The sequence below is a fragment of the Eleutherodactylus coqui genome, chromosome 4, assembly GCF_035609145.1.
Source record: "Eleutherodactylus coqui strain aEleCoq1 chromosome 4, aEleCoq1.hap1, whole genome shotgun sequence".
Taxonomy (NCBI): domain Eukaryota; kingdom Metazoa; phylum Chordata; class Amphibia; order Anura; family Eleutherodactylidae; genus Eleutherodactylus; species Eleutherodactylus coqui.
Window position 1 is genome coordinate 282,901,145 of NC_089840.1, and position 24,251 is coordinate 282,925,395.

The window sequence follows — 24,251 nt, forward strand, 5'->3', positions numbered from 1 at the left end:
AGTTACATTTCTTAGGGGGGCACTTACTGTTGCAATTAGTATTGAATAATCGATTTGTGACCCCTTTACCTTTCCTAATTAGGACCTAAAGAATGCTCCTGCCAAATTTCATGTTTGTACGACATCAGGAAGTTAGAGAATTAGATTACATACATTAAACAAGAGTGCAAATACTTTTGCACCTAGCATTGAATAATCAAGTTGTGACCCCTTTACTTTTCCTATTTAAGATGCAAAGAATGCTCTTGAGAAATTTCACGCTTGTACGACACCTGAAAGTTAGAGAGTAGAGAGATATAGATACATATGATAATCAAAATAGCTCTGTAATAACCAATTGCTTATATGTAACAACTTTTGGAATATTTTTTTTGTATAACTGTTTTAAATTCTTTGTATTTTTTAAAGGCACTGTCCCACTTCTAGCAGTTTGTTTTTTGCAGGAAGCAGATAGCTCTCTGCATTGCACAGTGGTCGAAGTTGGTACTGCCGACTGAGTCATACTGAAGTGAATGACACTGAGCCTGCAAACCAATCTAGGCCACTGCACAATGTACAGAGCTGTCTGCTTCTTGCAGCTAAACAACTAGAAGTGGGAAAACCCATTTAATGTCTATGCTAAAGATAAAATAATGTTTTTGGCTAGAAGGTTTTCTGATGAGGTGCGGATTGAAGACCAACTTATTCTGGTTCAGGAGAGACATATCAGCTCATTGCCCGCACCAGCTGGTTTTCGACCTTGAAGTTGAGGGTTGTCGCCCTATGTTTAAACTAAGTCCCCTGTGGCTGTCACAGAAGGAGGTGCATGAGTATGTTGAGCAGGAGGCTGGGATGTACTGGGGGGTCAATGAGGGGATGGCCTCAGAGTTTGTGGTATAGAACGCCTTTAAGGCTGTTACCAGGGGTCTTTTTGCCTCCTCCATAGCTGAACAACATAGAAGGTCCCTGCGGGCCACCTGATTAGATTTGGAGCGCCGCCTTGACTCAGCAGAGGCCAAACATGTAGCATATCCTTCCCCGGAAACTTCCTTTGGTCTCAGTGACCTGCGACGGAAATATAAACTGCTGCTCATTTAATATACAAGAAAGAAACTTCTTTATTCCAGTCACCAGGTTTTTCATTAGGGAGATAAAAACGGTCACTTGCTGGCCAACTTGGCCAGAGAGGATCAGTCGCTACCACCAATTACAGCGATGCGGGATAACGCGGGTGCCCTAATACATGACCATAAACTAGTTAACCAAGCGTTTGTCCAATTCTATATTGACCTATATACCTCTAAAGTAAGTCGCTCTCCAACAGGAAATTACCAGGTGTAGACGGGCTTCCTGGGGAGTGGTATGAAAAGAATGTGGAGCTTTTGACCCCTCGACTCCTAACACTGTACAACTTAATCCTGCGAGAGGGGGCTCTTCTGGATACCATGTGCAATGCCCTAATAGTCATGATCCCTAAAACTGGAAAAGACCGACTGCGGCTCTCACCACCCCATTTCACTCCTTAATAACATAAAAATTGTTGCAAAAATACTGGCGACACATATAAACTCAGTTGTTGGGGAGATCATACATGCTGACCAGTCTGGTTTCATGCCTGGCAAAAGCACAGACTTGAGCTTAAGGCGACTTTTCAACCATCTGACGTATAAGCACACCAACTGTGGGAAGTGCACCTTGGTAGTTATAGACCAGGCAAAACCCTTTGATTCAGTAGAGTGGAAGTACCTGTGGGTAGTGATGCGGTGGTATGGATTCGTGCCAACCTTTATTAGGTTGGGATCCTGTATTTAAACTAATAATCATGTTTCTGCCCAGTTTCCCCTGAGTAGGGGGGCAGGGCAGGGATGCCCTCTGTCTGCCACCTTGTTTGCCCTTACTGTAGAGCCTCTTGTGATCTAGGTTTGAACATTGCTGACAGTAAAGGGGTTTAAACTGAGCGATTACAAAGAGCACATTGTGCTTTATGTGGATGACACTCTCCTCTTTCTTCAGGACCTGGAATCTTCTCTTGACTCAGAAATGGGTGGCTGCTATCCCCGATCTGCTATTGGGGGAAGATGAGGACATACTAAAGGGCTCTGGTTCTCCTTTGATTAGCGCTAGGGACAGGCTCATCCAGGCCAAGTTCCTGCACCACATATACTATACACCTTCCAGGCTGCGCACGATGGGTCTGCTCCCTTCGGCAATATGTCTGGTTTCTGATGGGACCATCATGTATGGGTTTTGGCAGTGTGCTGTCCTGAAAGACTTTTGGAGGGACAATAACTTAACTTAGCCATACCTTATTTTTTCCATTGAGATAGTTGTGTGAGGGCTCATTTCTTTGCGGTATGTTTTGTAGTTTCTATTGGTATCATTTTAAAGTGTGTGTGACTTTTTCAACGCTTTTTATTACATTTTTCTTGCAGACGCCATGACCAAAAATGTGCAATTATGCCATTGTTTTTTTTTCTGATGACATTCACCATACGGCATAAATAACGTGTTACTTTTATAGATTGGACTTTTATGGATGCAGCGATACCAAATCTGCGTTTATTTATATTATCATTATTAACATGGGAAAATGTTTATTTATTTTTTACTTTTAATTCGTCTATTTTTTCCAAAAATTAAAAAAAAATAAAAATTAACTTATTATTCTTTTTTTTTAGTCCCCATAGGGGACGTTTGATTGTTCATACATACCCCATTTTGACTGGCAATCTGTGAAGGCATGACACAGGCATGCCACTATAGGCATTTCTTCATGGCAGCCTTGGGGCTTTCAGAAAGCCTCCAGCTACTGAGACAACTGATTGGAACCCTGTGATCAACAATTAGGGCATTTAGAGGTTAACAGCTGCGATTAGCATTAGCGCTGATCGTAGCTGTTGCAGGCGGGTGTATGCTACAGCGCTTCCCAGAAAATAAGACACTGTCTTATATAAATTTTTGCCTCAAAAGAGGCAAAGTGTCTTATTTTTGGGGGTGGGTCTTATAATACTTACCTAACAGCCAGCGTTCGGATTCCTCGCTCTGGTCTTCGGCACTGCTGCAGGCTTCCGTGTCCTCCTGCATGCCGACAGAATAGTTCTTCCTAGTAGCAGGGCTTGAGTACCCCATCTCCAGCAAGCTAATGCTCTGATTGGTTAATCGAGCACCACATCACGAGTCCCCCACGCGCCTGTACCTTTAAAAAGGGACCGTTCTTGGTGGTCCCACAATACAGCACTTTAATATTATACAAAATAATATAATTTTGTCCCCACCAATGGCTTCTTGGTGTGGAGTGCAAGTGGAGGACATTTGGGGTGGGAGCAAATCTCGCTAACAATACTGTAGCACAGAAATATAATTATTGAATGATAATCTTTATTTATATAGCGCCAATATATTCTGCAGCATTGACAAGACAGGGGAAATAAAAACAAGACCGGGGAAATAAAAACAAGACCACGGTTACCAAGGGTCCTGCTCCAACAAGCTTACATACTACAAATAATGCGGTGATCCAAAAGGTAACGGGGCTGGAGATGTGCACCGTATGGTGAGATGGAGAGTGAGGGATGCTATACACATAGACAATAATCAAATTGGGCCGTATAGTGGCTGAGCCGGTATGACTGCAGGTGCCGGTTGATTACAGCTGGCAGGAATTGCAGTCGGTAGGACAGGGAGCATGTTATCAGGCAGAGTACAGAGGGCTTTGGTTTAGGGTATACAGTATACTTCCCTGAAGAGGTGCGTTTTTAGAGCACGCCTGAAGTTTAGTGAGTCAGTGATTGCCCGGATAGTTGGGGGTAGCACGTTCCAGAGGACTGGTGCTGCTCTGGACAAGTCTTGGAGGCGGGAATGAGAGGTTTAAATTTTTTTTTTTTTTTTGTTAATTCACTTTTTATTGAAGAAGTTTTCAGAATACAAGGTATACATGAGATTGAACGTGCACTTTGCAAAATTATAGCTTGACATCAGATATATTGTTTATGAAATTGTCAGCCAGCTCAGACAAAGGTTTTATTTATATCCTAAAGCCAGTACCAGCAGGTCCCTCCCGCCCAGGTTTGTTTGCTTAAAGGCTTTATTTGCCGGGCCGGAGTGAGCCGCTGCCTACCTTCCACAAGCGCACTCATGCATATGGATATCTGTAATAACTTTACCTAATGTTAATCGAATATTAACCAGGGGAGTGGGGAAGGGTAAAGGATGGGGAGAGAAAGGATGGGAGTGGGGGTGGCGCTATTATCCACGGGGTGGAGTCAGAGTTTCCGACCCACCCTGTTTGTGTTATTAACTTCTGTCTGCATTCCGTATGGTCTGTTGCTCCTGAGACCAGTTACCTTGCCTCTCTGTTCGTGTCCCTGCTTGCGAGTCGTCACGCCCTCCGTTTGTAGGATGCCAAAATTATTAGCGGAATCTGTACCAGACCAGAAAAGTCTGTATAGATTGCCGCGTCTCCGCCGGGGGATAATAGAGAGGCAGCTTTCCGAGGGCGCGGCCGATCCGCTATCTTATGAGCTAAGTTCTTACTTTAGCCTCAGGGCCATTATTTCGTATAGGGTTGCAATATGATTTTGTCTAATGGCTAATGTTTAAGAGGAGTGGTCAACCTTCTAGTCTGTGTTTCATGCTCCTCATTCTCTGAGGGTTATATGGGTATAGTATATTCATGTATGATTTGGCTTAATTACGTTCCGGTAGGGGAAACTCTAAAATCTCAGAGCCTAATCACTTGTTGTGGTGTTGGATTGGTAGCTTACCCAAGGCGACCATATGTTGAGGAAGGACGTGTATGTTGAGTTTGTCCAACTCAGAATCTCCTCAAACTGATGTATCTGAGCCATCTTTTCTTTCCACATTTTTTGGAGGGACATGTTGTACTTCTCCAATATAGGGGGATCAGTGCTTTTGCTGCTGCTAACATGAAAGAGATGAGTTTGTCTTTTTGAGGGTTAAATGTCTTATTTGGTTTGCTCAGAATTATCACGTCCGGAGATAGCTTGAAGGCTTTCTTGAGAATTATTGTAATTTCCTTTTCAATTTCTGTCCAGAAGGGTTTTATTATCTTGCAACTCCACCATATGTGAAGGTATGAGCCTACATTCTCTTGGCAGCGCCAACACTTGTTTGAGTCAGAGAGTTTATAGGTGAAAAGCCACTCGGGGGTCTTATACCATCTGGATAGGAGTTTATAGTGGTTTTCTTGGAGGCGTACGCATGGTGAGATACCGTAGGCAGATTTAAATATTGTTTTAAGTTCAGCATCTGAAATTTTTATTTCTAGTTCCTTCTCCCAGGACGTGATAAAGGTCGGTCTAATCAAATTGTTGGTTGATATAAAGTTTTTGGTTATGTGGGATATTCTCCTAGATTCTGTATTTTATGTTTTTATTAATCTTTCGAATTCTGTTGTCGGTCTTGTTGAGAGATATTCTCTTTTAAAATTTGAGATTACATTTGAGATGTGCGCTATGTGTAGCTCTTGCAGCTTCTTTTGTGTGCATAGGGTGTTTATTATAGAAGTGGGTTCTTTGTGCATGATTGTTTGTAAGTCATGGATTGAAAATCTTTCAAAGGTATTCCAGAGGTTCTCTGGAATCCATGGCTTAGAATTCTTGATGACATGAGGGAGTAAGTTTAGGGGTGTACAGGGGGATAGTGGAGGTGCTAGTGAGAGGTTCAAATTTGAGGGGCACTTAATCTGATTTTGTTAGCAGAGCGGAGGGCTCGGGCTGGGTACTGAATTGAGAGGAGGGGCAATGTAGGGCGGTGCGATGCTGTTGAGGGCTTTGTGGATGAGGGTGCTGAGTTTAAATTCTATTCTGTATTTGACAGGCAGCCAGTGCAGTGACTGGCACAGGGCAGAGGCATCCGAGTAGGATCAGGGCTAGTCTGGGATTGGGAGGTTATTTCCTGCCGGATGTCATCAATTTTCTTTTTGAAGTAAGCAGCCAGCTTTTCAGCACTGATACCCATTAGTGGGGGCTGCAAATCTGGGCTGAGAAGGGAGTGCAAAGAGTCAAAGAGTCATTTAGGGTTGTGAGATAGTGAGGAGACGAGAGAGGTGAAGTAGACTTGCTTGGCATGGTGGAGTGCTAGTTTGTAGGTTCTAAGCATGAATTTGAAACAGAGAAAGTCTGCGGACTTTTGAGACTTTCTCCACAGCCGTTCAGCACACCTAGAGCACCGCTGGATGAAGCGCGTTTGAGGTGTGAGCCAGGGCTGCCGTGGTCTGCATCAGATAACTTGGGTCACGCAGGGCGCCGCTTCATCCAGGGCATGTTTGAGAGCGGTGTTGTAGTGTGCGGCAGCCAGGTTGGGGCAGGAGAGGAGAGAGATAGGGAACAGAAAGGACTGTAAGCACTCAGCAAAGACCTGGGTGTGAATGGCCTGAAGGTTCCTGCAAGTATGGTAAGTAGGAGGGTCTAGGGAGATACTAGGAAGCTTGACAGAGAAAGAGAGGAGGTTATGGTCCAAGAGCGGGAGAGGTGAGTTAGTGAAGTTGGAAGCAGAGCAGAGACGGAGGAAGACCAGATCCAGGAGTATTGCCATCCTTGTGAGTGGGAGAGGCTGCGAGTTGTGAGAGACCAAGGGAGGAGGTGAGAGAAGCTAAGAGGCAGATGGGGAGACGGGGTCGTTAGTGGGGATGTTGAAGTCTCCTAGGATGAGGGTTGGGATTTTGGAGGAGAGCAAGTGGGGGAGCCAGGTGGCAAAGTGGACCAGAAACAGGAGCAGAGCACCCGGGGGCGGTAGATAACTGCTTCTTACATGGACAGAGGACAGAAAAGTCATAGGGCTTATACCTCAAATGATGGGAAAGTGAGTGAGGTTACCAGGGGGATGACCTGCAGGGTGCTTTGCGAGGAGAGAAGAACGCCTACTCCTCCACCTCGCTTGTCTTTTGGTCTCAGGGTATGGGAGAACTGCAGGTCATTGTAAGACAATTCAGCAGGGGAGGCCGTGTCAGACTGCTGTATCCACGTTTCTGTTAGAGCTAGCAGGTTTAGGGATTTAGCTGTGAAAAAGTCATAGATGGTAAGGAGTTTGTTGCATGCTGACTGGCAGTTCCAGAGCATTGAAAGGAAATCAGGGAGGATATGCACAAACTAGTGGTTGGGCTAGAAGGGTGACTCAGTGGGGCAGGTGGGGGGTAATAGTTGGAGGCATTAGAGGGTGGGCCAGGATTGGGAGAAATGTCCCCTGAGGCTAGTAACAGCAGGATAGCGAGAGGGAGCAGGTGGGTAGGGGATTTATGAAGGCCGATAGTTATGTTTCACTGTGGCTTCAGGGAGATTGAGTCATTTTAGGAAAGTGAAGAGTGCATGTGAGCTGTGCATAGGTGAAGAAAGGAGAGAGAGGCTAATATGGATAGAATGTACCAGAGGTGAGCGTTGGACATAGGTTTAATAGAAAACAGTAAAGATAAGAATAGAGACTACAGTAGTAGTGATGATCAGGAAGTGCAGGTCTTTAAGACAGTTTATGCGGCACACCTGTTTCTTGCTCTGTTGAACTGCCATGTTAAACTTCATAAATGTTACACTTAATCTCGGGCACAATTCAGCACAGGGAACATATGTGTGTCAGTGAATGGAAACTACTTTTAAAACCAAGCAACAGCCAACAGCTGGGAGGGACTAGTTTAGGTAGATTCATTAAGCATATAGCCAGTGACCCACCCAGAGGTTTTATGGCTTGCTTACATAAACAACACCTCACCACTATGATATAATGTCCATTATTTATGAGATGATGCTAGATCGAATGTCTCCGTAGTGGTCATCTCTTGCAATTGTTCTTTAGATAGCATAGAAGAACTTGAAGAGTCTACCTGTTGACAACGGTTATGGCTTTCTCTTTTAGTGTCCCCTTTCCCTTTGATTTCCTTGACCGCCAGACGGGAATTCCGGTCAGAAATGGGAGCTGGTGAGTTAACCGGTGAAGGAGGCATTTCAAGGTCCATTGCTGCCAAATCAGGGTCTTGGTAGGTGAAATAGGAGCCGTCATGGCTGTATATCTTCAGGGTTGCCGGGTAAATCAGCATAAACTTGATCTGCCTCCTGTACAATAGGGGAGAGTGCTTTCCTTTTGCATTGAACTTCAGCAGATTAGTTTGCAAAAATCAAGACTTTGTGTCCCTTGAATTCCAGAGTGCTCTGGTAGCTTTTAAAGATCCTTAGTATTTTAGCTTTATCAGTGTAGTCTAAGTACTTTACTACCGTGTTTCCCCAAAAATAAGACAACGTCTAATATTAATTTTTGTTCAAAAAGGTTTAACTTCTTTACATGTATAGCTGCCTGGACACTATTTAAATTGACTTTTTTAATTGTTAGCAGGGCTTAATATTGGAGTAGGGCTTATATTTCAAGCATCCTCAAAAAGCCTGAAAAATCCTTCTGCATCCTCAAAAATTCTGGAAAATCATGCTATGTCTTATTTTTAGGGCATGTCTTTTTTTCAGGGAAACAGGGTATGACCGGATGTGGGCGGGGCTTAGGATCTCTTGTACGTTAATCTTGCCTTATGCGGGGGTCCGGCCCTAAATCGGTAAACTTGCTCCATTTTTCAAGAAGATGGGCAGCCTAAAGCGGATGGAATTTCTTGTTTGCATATTTGGTATAAATATTTCTGTAGGTAAAAACAAAACAAGAAACAGAATGATAGCGCTCCAATGGTTATTAAATTATTATTGAGATATAAAGAATTTCTCAAACAACCCTCCTGGTGTCCCGAAACATCAAGAATCCTAGAATGCAAAAAGTAACCTTGATTGTATTCAATGGATGGAATCCAATAGTGCTGGTCAAATAACATCCCTGGGGAGAGCGTCACGAGGTGGCTCTAGGTATGGAGATACCAGAGAACAAGAAAAGGTTCTAGACAACAGTATAAAAAAGACCTTACCTTTGTGCACCTTTTTTGAGATGTGAGTAACACCACTTGAATATATCGAAGAAAAATCAGTCAGTACACTAAGGAAAAAGGAGATGTATTGGATACATCGTTTAAATACATTAACCCCTTGTGGACTGAACGAGGTATTGGAAACATTTTAGCATCATCCCTTTTTTGTTTAGGACGACTAATTTTGATACATTAAATTTCTAATTGGAAAAGGTAATAAAATCTAGAATCATTTTATAAATAACTTTTAATACTTTTCAGTATTGGCAGTAAGTCTAATTAAATATTTTTTATCTTATGATCATATCTCGGTATGGTTATTTTTTCTTTTCTTTCCTTTTTTATTTCTATTAGGGATTAACTAACCAGTATTGGTATTCAGATATTTTTATTTATATTCTATAATAGATTGTAAATATTGTCTATCTAATTGTGATTTTTTTAATTTTCAGCATCACGCTATGAAAAACCGCTACAAAACCGTGCCGATTTTAGCAAGGTGTACGATTTGCCAGTTAATTGCCGAGTTGCGCGTTGACAGCCGGCTGTCAATAAAGTTGATTTGGAATACGTGGGACGCAGATGCGTTCCATGTCACGTACCAACGTTCTGACGTCATACGTTACGTTTATCGTGACATGTACGACCCTTTGCGAGGAGCGTTCCCGCCCCCCGGAACAAACACCACTGATTGTTATCGGCCCTTAGGCAGCCGGCTTGTATTAAGTGTGTATTTAGTATTGTATATATGTATGTCTCTGTAGTAATGTAAATGAACTTGAAAAAGGTGATACTATTTTGCCAAAACGCGTCGCTCTTTATTTCTAAATAAATTCTTTTTCCCAACGAGCGCAAAGATAGCTATTTTTCTTTCTGATACGAATATTGTACCAAGCACCGAACCGGGTGTTTTGTTTGCTGATTCTTCGCTGCTTTCCGTGAAGCTACGGATGGGGGAATAAAGATTTTTATACAAAGCTTTCCTGGACATCGGTGTCGGCGGGGATTATCAGCTGATTCTCCCTGCGAGGCACCAGGTGAGTGCTCTATGATTATATGCACGTTAGCCCTATATGAATCCCATTGGAAAAACCTGGCGCATCCCTGACTGTCTCTAAGTTACTGACACGGTGCAGTTTTACAAAGTGGCTCCAAGCCGCATAGTCCGGGCCGGCTTTTCCTGGAGTGGTCAAAGCGAAGGGTGAGATGGCCACTCCCGTGTGCCAAGTGAGGCTGGTAATAGGCCTCATAAAAACCTGGGCCTGCAGGTCTGAGGACCAGACTGGCTGTGCGCAGCAAGCCGTGTTTTTTGACAGTGAGTAGTCAGGACCGATCTATGTATAGTGAGTGCTCAGACGAGCAGGTGTTCATTTCTGTTGGCCTGGAGTTAAGGCCTGTTTTACTTCGTTTTCTGAAATAAACCCAGGCGAAGCCTGGAATAAAGAACTTTATTTCCTTGTGTCACTGTCTCTGGCCATGGATGCCCAGGCGGCTACCTTATCCTGACGCTAATCCCTCACAGTATATAAAAAGATAAATTATCAATTTATAAAGAAACATTTAAAACATTATCCTAAAAATAAACAACAGTGGTTGATAAATACCTGAAATGTCAATGAATAGATCGATATGCTTGTAGCCTCAATGTAATAATCAGATTAAATATAAAATGATAATATATCTGCTATAAAATTAATTAAGGGAAAGCTAGATCTTTTCAAGTACCTCATTGAGACCATGAGGATGTAAAGTATTAAAACAAAAAATGTAAAACATCTCCTTAGTTCTGAGTTTAGTGAATTCGCCTTTAGGAATGTTTTTTAATCGGTGTGATTTTCATTGAAGAGGGATCCGAGTTGTGATACATGGAAAAGTGCTTAGAGACAGTGTGTTTTAGGTAATTTCTTTTGGTATTGTATCTATGTTGGTTAATACGATTTCGTAGGGTGTCTACTGTATGGCCAACATATTGTTTTTGGCAAGGACATTTAATTAAGTAAATCAGATGTTCAGAACCGCAGTTCAAAAATTGCTTGATCTGAAAAGGTATACTGTCAGTTCCCATAACGACTGATTGCCTTCGGTGGCATATATTCTCGCAACATTCGCAGCCAGGGGTTCCACATCTATATGCTCCTGTATTCAGAGTAGAAGAAAAAATTGGAAGACCCTTTGTTTTAGTGTTTTTTTGGAATTTGCGATGGCATGATGGAGCTAGAATATTTCCCAACGTCTTGCTCCTCCTAAAGATCAGGTTAGGGTTGGTGGAAAGTATTTCTGAGATAAAAGGATCTCCTTTTAGAATATGCCATCGTTTATTTAGGATATTCCTCAGTTCCCTTTGTTTTGAGTTATATCTCGTGATGGAGCAGAGATCATAGCGACCTTCATTCTTCTCAGATGTCATTTGTTTTGTTATTATTATATTAGTATGTATTGGCCCGCCCTCTTGCCTAGCTCTAATATAAGATGTTTTTAATAGGGCTTCTGGATCCTTTTTTTCTTTCAACCTATTATACAGAATTTTTGCCTGCTCGTCAAGTGTTTCAAGGGTAGAACAGTTTCTTCGGATCCGTTTGAATTGTCCGAAAGGAACGTTTAATTTCCATTTTTCGCATGGCCACTTCTGAAGTCCAGGAAACTGTTGGCATTCACTTGTTTAAAATGTGTTTTTGTGCAAATGTTATTTTCCTTAATATAGATGTCCAAATCCAAGAAAGTAACTTGCGTAGTGCTACAAGTGCCAGTGAATTCTAAACCCCATGTGTTTAGGTTCAGATTTTTGATAAATTGTTTTACTTCTCCCATGGTGTCGTCCCAAAGAAAGATGATGTCATCATTGTATAGTCTATAGAAATAGATGTGGGGATCTTTGATGTTTTCTTCAAATGCGCCCATGTAGATGTTCGCATAGCAGGGCGCGCATTTGGTCCCCATGGCGGTCCCCCTTGTTTGCAGGTAGAAGTGGTTGTTAAATTTAAAATAATTATTGTAAAGAATAAATTCCACACTGTCCAACAGAAATTGTTTTCGTTTTGGTGGAATTAAAGTATCCTTTTCTAAAAAGTGGGCAATGGCCTCAATTCCTTGTAAATGGGGGATGTTAGAATATGGGGAGCAAACGTCAAGAGTTACCCATATGTGTGTTTTTTTCCAAGGGATCTGTTGCAATAGGGATAATAATTGAGATGTGTCCTTCAAATATGCAGGGAGTTTTGTTACAAATCTTTGTAGTTGTCTGTCGACATATTGTAGCTGGTGAGTGAAACAAATACCCTCTATGATGGGTCTTCCATCCAAAATCAAAAAATTACAGAGGAATCTAAAGCAAAAAAATTGAAAAAAAGATATTTCCCTTGGGAATATAAAGCTACCCCACAGGTCAAATTTGCAGATAATAGAAAAACACACAACATTTATCAAAACAGAAGAAATACTTTTGAATTATATAATCATCCAGAAAGAACCCATCACTGTAACAGAAATTCCTCCTTTTCTAACTCTAGATCCAACCAATATCCAGACCCCTATGAGTACCAATACAATGATCATCTAGTTACCTCTTTTGGGATCTATGAACGGGGTCTTACGCCTAATCCCTCCGCCCCCCCAGACTAGATGGATAGCATTACAACCCTTTTCATTCTGAAATATTATTTAGACATATCCCAAGAGAATCTACTTGGAAGCACAGATACCCTAGAAACCCTACCCAAGAAAGGGCACTGAGAGCCAATAGAAGAAGATATAATTACTCTAAAAAAAACACTTATGATTCTAATCCATTAAATAATAATTTACCTTCAAAACCCACATTCCCTTCCATTATTTCTAATAGTCCAAACTCCTCTGGAGAAAACATAACACAAGTTCCATCGGATAAACCATCCCCAACTAACTCTTCAACCAACCCACCCAATTCCCAATATATTCAGATATGCGTTTAGAACCACCAGCTATGGAGAATATCGCAGGAAGTCTATCAGATTTGATCAATTTTTCTACAAAGTAAGGAAAATACCCCTCTTAGAACCAATATTAATATTGATCCTATCCTTCCAACTAGCTAATCATTTGAGATTACCAACAATACAAATCATATTACCCCAATAACATCTTTTTTAGGTAAGACAACCCCTCGACTTTCAGAAACAGAGGGTCTAATAAGCAACACCCGGGTCACACGGAGTTCTGTGCTGTCCCTGAACCCCAAAGGAAAAACACTACTCAAAACCATTGGGAACAACCCGATGGGATGTTCAAAAATTACTCACTTTTATCAGTCACACAACAGATCAGAAAAAGAAGGAGAAGAAGTGGTGAATAGACAGGGAGAAAAACACGCCAGAAATCTAAAATATCTAAAAACAATTTGGAAGATACAAACTCCAACGATGAAGAGATAAAATTGGGTATATTCAATATCTCTGGATACACTTTGAAAAAAAAGAAGTGGAATTACTATCCAGGGGCTTGTCCTTTAGTCCATCAAGCGAGCCTGATCTTTTCGAACTCTTTATAGACCTTAATTACTTTGTAAGAAAATTGACACTAAAGAGATTCTATTCACTAAATGAGAACAAACTCCCACCTGAGGGATCATACTGTAGAGTTATAAAACTGAGAGAGCCCTTAGAGGACTCCATACTTGAAGACACCACTCCCACTAGAAAACCATTAACCACCAACCTTAAATTACCCAGTAAATTCTATCCGACGGAGACCAAAGCTCCCTATATAACTACTTTTTAACAGCAAAGTTTTGGAAGACTTTAGAACACTAACCAACAATAAAAATAGTAACAAAAATAAATACCATAAAGCATGGCGTCAGAACCGGAAGTTCACATTGCCATGTTTAGAGATGAAAAAGTCGCTCTCATGCAGTTCAATTGTATTCCATAAATGTGACCATTGCATTACGGTTAGTGAAACCTCATACAGTTCCAAAAGTTTTTCTTTGTCTTCTTCTGGATCAACAGGGAAGAAGGGGGTTAATAGGCTGGATATTTGTCTTTTTTTAGCTTAGCATACTATATTACGATTTTGATCATTTTAGATTTGTGAATTCAGACTGCATACATTCATTTGTAGAAGCTGTGAATGCTGTACACAGCGGACAAGCGACCATCACCTACGACCACAATGCTACAGCAATCTGCCTGGCCCTGCACTGCAAACCAATTTTTCCCACACTGGACAGGAGAAGAGAGTAGAAGGGACAATGCCGATTGATCCCGCCTCTGTCCTCAAACATCCAAGCTTGAAGTGGTTAGAATACAGGCTGATATGTACCCAGCTTTACTGGACTCCTGCATGCATGCCAAGTGAAGGCTCAAATCATCCACCTGATCCGTTATAACGCACTCCAGAACTCTACAATACACATAGAAATAAAACACTGCCACTACTAGTTGGTCAATGGTACACTGGAACTCGATTTATGAATAATTAATACAATCTTTGGAGAATATGGTTCGTTTTTAAAACTGACAGGGCTTGAACTGATAAATTCTAGATTTATTCTACAAAAGATCTAGTAGTGCCAAAATATATAGCATGTATAAAGATATACAAAAAGGTTGTTACATGGGGAGAATAAGGACATACAGGCAATAAACACTCAGCAGTATATTAAAAATAAACAGGATTAAAATAAAAGAAAGTTACCAGATTTTGGGATACACGGCCCAAAGGGATCCAGAGCAGAGGGACGCCCATATACCGAAGTATAGCTCCATGGATTGACCGGTTAGAACTGTGGGGTCCCCCAATACACACCTTCTCCCAACCCCTCTGAGGTCATACAGAGAAGGGAGGGTCGGATTTGTAGGAACTCAAAAATCGTAATTCCCTAGTTTCAGTCATATCTCGGTGGGAGGGTCTCTAATCATGAAGATATGCTGCCATATTTCTTGTCATGATTTTATCTATGCATGAATATCAAGCATGAGGCAGAAATCATAACCAGGTATGGGTTTACGTAGTTTGAGGGGAATTCCTGAGCTTGGGGTGAGGTATGGGGAAGTAATAAAATTATCTCTCTAAAGGCAACAACCACCAGTCTGGGAAGAGCAAATTAGCATCTACCTGTCAAAAGGCCACTTGTATTGACATTGGGACAAAGGATTTCCTGTCCTCTTGTATATCAAAGGCTTGCCAATTACACAAGAGGAAGGGGGGATTAGAACATTATAATTTACCCATCTCATATCTTTATCCATCTATCTAGTATCTAACTATCTATCTATCATTAGAGTAGATTCAAGGGGCAAAGGTTGTCAGCTCAACTTTTCTAGTGTCCTGAACGGCAACTGATTGATACTGGACAGCTGGGGGGACACTTTCTCAATCTCTTTATATGACAGAGCGCTAGTGAAAATTGTGAAATAGGAAAGGCATTTACCAAGTATGTGCATCGCAGAAATCTAAGCATTCTCTATCTGGTACAGAACATATTTAATCAGGGTAAAAAAAGTAGACCGATAAATTTAAAAACCTTTTTAATAATCTCGGCGATCAGCTGCAAATTGTCACACTAACAAGACAGACGTACCCAGGAAGACATGGTTCTTCTTAGACGCTTTTGAGTATGCCACATGAGAGCCTTACAGGAATTTGGTAGTAGATTTAAGAGAAGACACAACAGAGGAACTCCTCTTAAGCACGGGGTTGTTTCCACCAGCTTTAGCGGCAGTGTACATTCAAAAGAAAACTGCCTCTAAGAAGTGAGATTATCGTAACACAAACTATTGTAAGATGTCTGAGGGAATACACTGCAATTGGGGCCTCTTAAAAAGCTGATAAAAGCAACACCTACAGTCAGAAAGTCTACTTTGTGCAATGCAAGCAGTGCTTTAATCATAGCCATAGAGGAAATTGCTTTAAGTAAAAGGGCGAATACCTCTAAAACAGCCTGGGTGATAAAACCCTGGCAATAAAAAAAAAAGCGGATATTGAATCAGGCGGGAAGGGGGGGGGGGGGGGGGGTGTTACAGGTTCACTCTTAGGCTTTGCGATTCCAATAATGAGACTGTGCTTGAGCACACTGGCCCAGAGAACAGCTGATCACTAGGGGCCCCAATGATAGACTCCACAGATCTATTATTCATGACTCAGTAGATAGGGAGTAATAGGCGCCGGCCAGGATAAGGACAGAATAAAACATATGTGAGTGGGTTCTTATACATTAAGTTCAAAAAACTTCAATGGAAAGAGGATCATGGGATGGATGATTAAAGGGCAGAATTCCATCAGAAATTGATAGGCGCAGTCATTTTTTTTCAATACCTGCAACCACTTTTGAGTGGTTATTAAAGGTTTATTGAATTATATAATATGGAAAACACTCATTGTATGACTTTTCATGATATTAATAAATCATCTTGATGGTCGGTAACAGAAGTTCACGTGAAGCGAGGTTTTCAATCATGATAATAAGACAAGCAGATTTTAAAATATTAATATGGGTTCTCCGCTGTGTAACTTTTCCAAAGTCAAAAATGGCTGCTGCCACGTGTGAATTCTCCAACGACTAACAAGATGTATAGCTAAAATATTTCCAACAATCTGAACATAAATGCAGGTTTTCTGTGTGAATTCTCTGATGTTTAACAAGATCCCCTTTATGGGTATTTCTCACATTCAGAACATGAAAATGGCTTGTCCCCCATGTCAATTCTCTAATGTGCAGCAAGAAGTATTTTCCACATTTAAAACATGAAAATGGCCACTCTCCTGTGTGAATTCTTTGATGTGTAACAAGAGTTGTATTACTTGTAAAACATCTCCCACATTTTCAACAAGAAAATGGCCTCTCACCAGTGTGAATTCTCTGATGCTTAACAAGTCCCGATTTCCGGGTAAACCATTTCCCACATTCTGAACATGAAAATGACTTCTCTCCTGTGTGAATTCTCTGATGATCAACAAGGGATGATTTCTGGATAAAACATTTTCCACATTCTGAACATGAAAATGGCTTCTCTCCTGTGTGAATTCTTAGATGATAAACAAGACCGGATTTTGTTGTAAACCATTTCCCACATTCTGGACATGTTAATGACTTCTCTCCTGTGTGAATTCTCTGATGATTAACAAGATGTGATTGTGTGGTAAAACATTTTCCACATTCTGAACATGAAAATGGCTTCTCTCCTGTGTGAATTCTTTGATGATTAACAAGACCGGATTTTGTTGTAAACCATTTCCCACATTCTGAACATGAAAATGACTTCTCTCCTGTGTGAATTCTTTGATGATAAACAAGATGTGCTTTCTGGATAAAGCATTTCCCACAGACAGAACATGAAAATGGCTTCTTTCCTGTGTGAATTCTCTGATGAATAACAAGACTTGATTTCCAGGTAAAACATTTCCCACAGACAGAACATGAAAATGGCTTATCTCCTGTGTGAATTGTTTGATGATAAACAAGATGTGATTTCTGGATAAACCATTTCCCACATTCTGAACATGAAAAGGATTTCTCTCCTGTGTGAATTCTCTGATGTCTAACAAGACCTGATTTCCAGGTAAAACATTTCCCACAGACAGAACATGAAAATGGCTTATCTCCTGTGTGAATTCTTTGATGAAAAACAAGATCCACATTCTGAGTAAAACATTTCCCACATTCTGAACATGAAAATGACTTCTTCCCTGTGACAACTGTTTCTTCTTTAACATCTCTTCTGTAAATGTTATGTTGCTTGCTAGTCTGTGATGAATTAGAAGATGGAACCTCTATAAAAGGATCAGATGACAGATGTTTGCTGGGAAGGGCTGAGGGTACATCTGGGATAATGGCAGGCTCTGCGTGTGTATCTTGTATGTTACCACCATCTTCCACTATAAAACCTGAAGATATCAAATGTTCCTCTGAGCTCCTGATGTCGTCATCTGCCAAGAATAAAACAGATTTTAACATTACAATTATATCAATATTTTATAAAAATGTCTATGTAAAATATTCATACAAATAGTGAAAAAGACAAGTTACAAAAACCCCGTGCTCTTTTATGTATGGGGTTTTACTTACTTGAATAAGGGGTTTGCAAAGATTAGCGAACCTCCTCAAGAATCCAGGTTAGCCTCTAAATTATCACCCGTTCCTCCAGGTTTCTTTTGGAGAGTCGGTACCTTCTGGTGTTTATTCCATTAGCGTAGGACAATAGATACAATACAGGAGATGCAACGCGAGTCAGAGGGCTTACTGACTAATCTGCCACCTTTCATGAGCATATGACACAGAGGCATGATAAAAGTATCGGGTACTTCTTAGAACTGGGGCGACCGGAAGTGTGTACGTGCGTGCATCCAGAAGAAAGTAGCTGCTGAGCTATATCCCGGTACACGCTTAACTGGAAGCAGAGGTAAATTTCTAGACGCAATTTTGTGCGCATGCTCGTCTTGCACATGCTCTTTATACGGATTAAGGATACTTAATAACAAACGAGTGCCACATTTTATATTATTTCTCCAGAACCCCCATACTTTTATTTTTTACACACAAATCTCCAAAATTTTAACCCCTTAGTGACGGCCCCATCGGGATTGTACGTCCTCACTAAGTGGGCTTTAATCCTAGAGGACGTAGAAACATGCGTTCTCTTAGGATTAATACCCTCTTAGCAGAGGACGTGTCAGCTTCATGTTGTCGGTGCCCGCAGGTAGCCGACAGCATGGAGCTGTCATCTTGGGCTGCGGGCAGTCGCCCCCGGCAATGCAATCGGCGCTATCCAATGGATACCCATCCCAACCAGCCCCCGTAATTACCCCTGTCTTCGGAAATACCACACAGTTCACATTATTACTTTTATCTAAGATTTAGGGAACGCCAAAAAGGGTGCGGAAGGGGGACGGGGGGGGGGGGGGTTGGGAGTTTTTAACGTGTCAGTTTTTATTCCGTACAAGTGAGCAGTGGGGCCTGGAATTTATTCAGTTGTGCCCTGCAATCCAACGGGTGTTCCTTCCATTATAGGCCTTGCCATGTGTCCTGTAAGTAGATTAGGGCCACAATGGGTATGTTTCTGAACACAGGAGAAACTGGGAGGATCCATTTTGGGGTGCAAGTCTTCATTCATGCGTGTGCTGTACAAAAAAAGTTGTTTTTAAACTGACAGAATTGCCAAAAAAAAGAAAAATCACAATTTTTTCCTTTTGCTTTGCTTGAATTCATTCAAAAACTGTGGCATTACAATGGGCAGTACACCCCTAGATAAATTTGTTATGGGGTCTAGTTTTTAAAATGGGGTCATTTGTGGGGGTTCTATATGGTTTTGGACGCTCAAGAACTCTACAAGAGAGGTATGGGGCCTAAAACGCCTTCAAGGAAAATTTATGTTCTGAAAGACACTGACTTCTCCTTACATTTTAGGCCCCGTTGTGCATCCAGACAGAAGATTAGGGCCACAATGAGTATATTTCTGAAGACGGGAGAAACAGGGGAATCCATTTTGGGGTATCAATCCTCATTTTCATTTGCACTATAGGAAAAATGACATATTTGCAAAAATATTAAATTTTATTTTTTCTTCTCTAAATTTAATTAATTTCTGAAAAAAAACTGTGGGGGCAAAATACACACGACCCCCCCCCCCTAAGTGGATACATTAAGGGGTTTAGTTTTTAAAATAGGGTCATTTAGGAGGGTATCTATCATTGTGACACCTATGAGCCTTTGCAAACTTGGCTTGCTGTAAGAAAACAAAGTGTTCCTCAAAAGTTTTTCAAATGTGCATTCAGAATAAAGTGAACAGATGGAAATATATATCCTATCAAAAATTTGTACAGTATGTTTGTACATATTACAGTTGAAAATGTGAAAAAATGATAATTTAAAAAAAATTCTTTCCAGTATTGGTACTTTTAATAAACATACACTAATTAAAATCGGTCTATTTTTGCAACGTAAATTAAGTTCAACATGTGGCGAAAAAACAATGTCAGAATCACTTGGATACGCAAAACCTTCACGGAGTTATGCTATGTTGAACGACATGTCAGATTTCCAAAATCTGGCTTCGTCACTAAAGGGTTAATGAGCAATCTAATGTATAAAAGAAGTGTTTTAAAGAGAAGGGGCACCCAGGGGTACTGGTGAGTTCAGCTATGCTAAGAGTGCAACAACAAGACCAGTTAGAGAATCCACAACAGAAACCTGGGAAAACCGAGGACCAGACCTTCAAAACATTGTTCTGAATCCACATTAATACTCAACCTTCCCACCTGAGGAACATCTTATCGAAACATTGGGGGATCCTACAAGGTGACCCCTTTCTATCTGACAATATCCCCAGTCGACCTCAAGTGGTACTCGAAGAAATAAAACTGAAAAATATACTGGCACCCTCTCACCAACCCAATTGGAAGATCCTAACTCATATTCCAGGTACATCCATGTGTGTGTGGAGGGGGGGAGTGAGGGGCATATACGACGCTTTTGGATGTGGCATAGAAAATTGTAAATGCTGCCAGAATATTTGTCACAGCAGGAAGGAGATATTTATACAAGATGTGAATAAGAGTTATATTCTACAATATCTTTTAAACTATGGATCAATCTGTATTACTTACCTCCTTGAGTGTCCATGCGGCCTGAAATATGTGGGCCGAACAATAAACGCATTACAGACTTGAGTGAACAATCACCGTATGAATATTAATAGCAAAAAAACTATTTCACGTAACACCACTGACCAAAGAAAAATATTAGGTGTCTTTGTACCGATGGACAAAAAATACATTTACAAACCAACTGGAGAAGTTGCAACAACCCCCCCCCCCACCACCACCACCATGACCGCCATGCTGTATATGCCCGTGGTCTCAGCAGCAGCTGGCTGGCCCTCCGCCGGGACATTGCAAGAATGGGGGCAAAGAGGGAAAATTTAACATTGTTGTGGGGTCTGGCTGAGGGAAAAATCCAAGGCAGCATTTTTAGAGAAGTTCCAACAATATCCATTTCTAGCTTAATCCATTGTTTAGACTTCCCGTGGAAGTCCCAGTTGAACGATCTAAGAAGCATAGAGGCTTAAGGCCAGAAAGCCCCGCCCCTCCTGTGGGTTTAGGTTTTGAGAGGGTTCGGTAGCTGATGTGTAAAAGCAGATTGTAGGCATTTAAAAAAATTCATGGGGGGCTGAATAGGCAGAGTCTGGAATAAGTACAACAAGCGAGGGGCGACGTCCATCCTTAGCACATTTATTCCACCAAAACGGGAGATATTTTGTCGCAGTTATTCAAGCTCAGATATGTAAAAATATTAAATAGTTAAAGGGGTTTTCCCATTAAATGCAGGTACAATAATTTGTGGAGCGCCTAGTCTACTAATAACATCCTAATGGGACAATTACTTTACCCAATAAACTTACTTTTTTACTTCCACATTGTAGGACGTGTTCTGCGCTGATTTCCTCCCATGCGGTGATGGTAATTTCCTACCTCCAGGGGGCACTCATACAGCTTGTAAGATTACAGAGCGCAGGAGCCAAAGGAGCGTGGATAAGAGCTGCTGACGCCCCCTGCTGTAAACTGCCCTGTACTGCGCTGCAACTACAGTCTGCTGATCATGTGCTGCTGACTGGGGAATAAAGACGCCTTTACAAGCCCGGCACCGCCATTATCAGTGGGCACAGATATGTTTGTAGCCATTCACTAACCCAGCTGACTGTTCCTACTGAGCATGCCCAATCCTTTAAATCAGTTATTAGGAAGAAAACGGGTGGATCGGTAGGGAGGTGCTGGGGTAGAGGTCATAGGCAGGGTGGAAGGTGTGGGGAGCGGTAGGGAGGGGCAGGGGTACTAGGTCAGGTGATTTAGTATGCCTCCCTGAAGAGGTGCGTTTTTAAGGCGAGTCTGAAATTTTGTGCATTGTGGATTGTCCAGATGCCTTGGGGTAGAGCTTTCCAGAGGATGGGTGCTGCTCTGGTGAAGTCCTGGAGGCGAGCATGTAAGGTTTGTATTAGTGGGGAGTTTAGTCTGCATGTGTCAGCGGATCGGAGTATGTGGGCTGGGTGATAAATGGACAGAAGGGAAGCGATGTGCCATGGGTGAGGGTGAGGAGTTTAAATTTAGTTCTGCAATGGATGGGCAGCCAATGCAATGACTGGCATAGTTCAGAGGCATCGGAGAAATGGCTGGATAGAAAAATGAGCCTAGCTGGTGTGTCTAATATAGATTGAAGAAGGGAGAGTCTGGTGCGGAAATGCCGTTGAGCAGCAAGTAGCAGTAGTCAAGTCGGAAATGGATGAGGGCGGCAACAAGTGTCTTTAGCATGTCCATGGTGAGGAATAGCCAGATTTGAGCAATATTTCTGAGGAGCAGGTGGCATTTTTGGGACAAAGATTGGATGTGGGGTTTGAAGAAGAGGTCAGAGTCTGGTATGACACCCAAGAAGTGGGCATGCTGTCTGGGAGTGGTGCCAGATACCGATATGGAGATATGGAGGGAGATCGGTAAGCAGAGGGTGGAAACACGAGGTGGTGAGTATTGGAAAGGCTTTGTTTGAGAAAGAGGAAGGACATGGGGTTAGAGACAGCAGACAGACAGTCTGTGGGATTTTGGAGGAATGGTGTTGATATGTCACAGGAAGAGGCATATAGCTGGGTGTCCTCAGCGTAGATCTGGAATTAGAGGCCAAGTTTGCTGATAGTTTGTCCAATTGGGACTTTAGAGAAGAGTAGGGGACCAAGGTCTGAGCCCTGGGGCACCCCAACAGCGAGAGGAGGTGGAAAGGAAATAGGGCCAGTAAGGAGGGCTGATAGAGCGAAGCATGTTAAGGAGGAGTTTGTGGTCAACAGTGTCAAATGCTGCAACAGGTCAAGGAGGATTAGCAGGGAGTAGTCGCCTCTCGACTTCACTGTCATCAGGTCACTACTGATCAAATTGTTGGAAACAGACTCCGCGGGAACCATGAGGGCCCACCATCCTGTAGTGGAAGCTGATCTCACATCCCAGCACCATGTAGCTTGAATAGCATTTGCCAGAGACACCGGAATTGGCAAGTCCACCATTGGCACCCTGTTCTCTGCACAGACAAGAGCAGCTTCAGAAGGAGCACATGTAAAAGAGATGATGGAGTCTGCAGAGGATGGAGATCATCCACATCTGATATACCAGGCTTCGGGCAAGTAAATTTGGTACAAGTGTTTATCTGTTGTTTGCGTGGAACATTTTATGAAGTTGTGGTTACTTCAGAGGAACAGAGGAATAAAATATGTATACACACAGAGGTGAGGTAGATTCTCCTCAGTATATACACACACAGAGGTGAGGTAGGTTCTCCTCAGTATATACACCCAGAGGTGAGGTAGGTTCTCCTCAGTAAATACACCCAGAGGTGAGGTAGATTCTCCTCAGTATATACACCCAGAGGTGAGGTAGATTCTCCTCAGTATATACACTGTAGTAGAGTGAGAGGTAAAGTGTGGGACGGACGGTACATATCGCAGAGACTACTAGCATCTGTGAGGTAAACCCGGTCCGTCTCTCACTCCAGTACTCAGTTTCACCTGGCCCAAGTAGGTGAGGTGCATAAATGGGCGCAGGTTGCAGTCTGAAGAGGGAGGTGTGCCCTGTGTGAGCAGCAGAGGCTTACAGAGAGTGCTGAGCTGGAGACACTGCACCACGCTGCTGGGAAGGTTTGCTTTACTTTGCCCTATTGGCGTCTACAAAGACTTTTGTGTTACTACTGCTGGACTGCTTATTTAAAAGGACTTTCCTTGAACTTTCTGTTATCTGGAGAATGCCAGTAATTTTGTTTTGTTTATCAAGTCTGAATAAAGACCAATCAGCATTTGGTCGTGGCCAGGTGTGTTTCCCCTGCATTGCTACAACACCCAGAGGTGAGCTAGATTCTCCTCAGTATATACACCCAGAGGTGAGCTAGATTCTCCTCAGTATATACACCCGGAGGTGAGCTAGATTCTCCTCAGTATATACACCCAGAGGTGAGGTAGATTCTCCTCAGTACATACACCCAGAGGTGAGCTAGATTCTCCTCAGTATATACATTCAGAGGTGAGGTAGATTCTCCTCAGTATATACACTCAGAGGTGAGGTAGATTCTCCTCAGTATATACACTCAGAGGTGAGGTAGATTCTCCTCAGTATATACACTCAGAGGTGAGGTAGATTCTCCTCAGTATATACACTCAGAGGTGAGGTAGATTCTCCTCAGTATATACACCCAGAGGTGAGGTAGATTCTCCTCAGTACATACACCCAGAGGTGAGGTAGATTCTCCTCAGTATATACACTCAGAGGTGAGGTAGATTCTCCTCAGTATATACACTCAGAGGTGAGGTAGATTCTCCTCAGTATATACACTCAGAGGTGAGGTAGATTCTCCTCAGTATATACACTC

At 42.0% G+C, this 24,251-nt stretch overlaps 2 pseudogenes; both read right to left on the reverse strand.

The window, feature by feature from the left end:
• Nucleotides 1-24,251, reverse strand: part of LOC136624334 (zinc finger protein 665-like) — a 330,544-nt pseudogene that overhangs the window by 259,736 nt on the left and 46,557 nt on the right.
• Nucleotides 15,865-20,127, reverse strand: LOC136625002 (oocyte zinc finger protein XlCOF22-like; annotated as a pseudogene).